Here is a 1,258-nt window from a genome sequence, read left to right on the forward strand (position 1 = left end):
CTGCCTCATGATCAAATTGGCTTTATTCCAGAGATGAAGGGATGGTTCAATATATGTAAGTCAATAAACAAAATAATTGAAACATATAGATTCAGTGCAATCCTGAAGGAAATCCCTGTGACCATCTTCACATATAGAAAATTCCATCCTAACATTCATATGAAAACAAATGGTACCCATAAAGTCAAAACCATCCTGATCACAATGTGCAACAACAGGGGGATTGCCATATTGTGCATCAAACTATGTGGCAGAATTGTAGTTGTAAAAACAACGTGGTACTGGTACAAGAGTTGCAAAGGAATGGAACACAATAGACCCAAATATGAGTGCACACAATTACACAACCTAATATTTAACAAAGTTGCAAAGAACACATAATGGATGAAGGACAGCATCTTCAACAAATGGTGCTGGCAAACTGGATTTTCACTTGTAGAAGAATGAAATTAGGCACATACCTAGCACCCTGCAGAAAAGCCAACTCCAAATGGATCAAAGACCTCAATATGAACCCTGACACTATGAACCTGTTAGAAGGGAAAAAAGGCAGTGCCCTATAAGATCTAGGTGCAGGAAATGACTTTCAAATCATACATCAGTGATGCAGGAATTAATTTCAGCAATCAAAAAATGGAATATGATAAAGATAAAAAAATCTTCACAATAATGGAAATGACCCATCAGTTGAAGAAAAGCTTAGGCAATTGGAGAAAATATTCACCATATATACATATGACAGAATATTGATAATCATAAGATAAAAGAAATCAAAAAGAAATAAGAAAACAAATAACTCAATTAAAAATGGGCTAAGGAAATGAACAGCAAGCTCTCCAAAGAAAAAATAAAAATGACTAAGAAATATCTTTTAAAAAATTTATCATCTTTAGGAATTAGGCAAATGCAATTCCAAACAACTTTAAGATTTCTTTTATCCCCACTCAGAATGACCAACTTCAAGAGAACAAATGACATCAAATGCTGACTTGGATGAAAGGAAAGGAAAACAGTCATTCACTGTTGGTAGGAATAGCAACTGGTTCAACCACTGTGGAAATCAGTATGGAGAACTCTTAAAACACTAAAAGTACTTCTACCATACCATTTTTGTTACATTTCCAAAAGTCTCATCCTACTACAGATATACTTGCTTAGCCATGTTTGTTGCTACTCTTTTCACAATAACAAAAAAATGGAAACAAAATAAATGTTCCTCAGCTGTTGAATGGATAGTGGAAATATGATACATGTACAA

This window comes from Nannospalax galili, unplaced genomic scaffold, assembly GCF_000622305.1.
Source record: "Nannospalax galili isolate Female #2095 unplaced genomic scaffold, S.galili_v1.0 scaffold10, whole genome shotgun sequence".
Classification (NCBI taxonomy): Eukaryota; Metazoa; Chordata; class Mammalia; order Rodentia; family Spalacidae; genus Nannospalax; species Nannospalax galili.